Source organism: Bison bison, unplaced genomic scaffold (genome assembly GCF_000754665.1).
Source record: "Bison bison bison isolate TAMUID 2011002044 unplaced genomic scaffold, Bison_UMD1.0 scf7180017849595, whole genome shotgun sequence".
In the NCBI taxonomy this organism is placed as follows: domain Eukaryota; kingdom Metazoa; phylum Chordata; class Mammalia; order Artiodactyla; family Bovidae; genus Bison; species Bison bison.
Window position 1 is genome coordinate 2489 of NW_011480168.1, and position 422 is coordinate 2910.

Consider the following 422-nt stretch of genomic DNA (forward strand, 5'->3'; position numbering starts at 1 on the left):
TCAGGACAGAGCAGAGTTCATTCATAGAGGGAAAGGTGTGGTCAACTCCTAAGAACACCATTGCCTCCACTCTGTGTTGGAACTCAGTTCTGGGTCTAAGCAAGCGTGGCTTCCTGGTGCAGTCACCACCTTCACTCACCTGGGGGGATGGACTTTGTGTCCACCTTGTCCCCACGTGCAGCCTGGTCACCCCTGGGGGCTGTGCTGTGTGCATCTGCTCTGCTTACAGCGCACCCTATGGTCCATCAGACTTCACTCATAAAAGGGAAGTGTAGGATGAACTATTCCATAGTTAAGAATTTCAAGGTCACAACAGCATTGACCAAAGCACGTGGGCACAGGTACAAGACCCGTGCATTAGAGAAGCCACTGTGTGGGCTTCAAGGACCCTCCGGGTTGGGGGTGGGATGGAGTCTGGACAG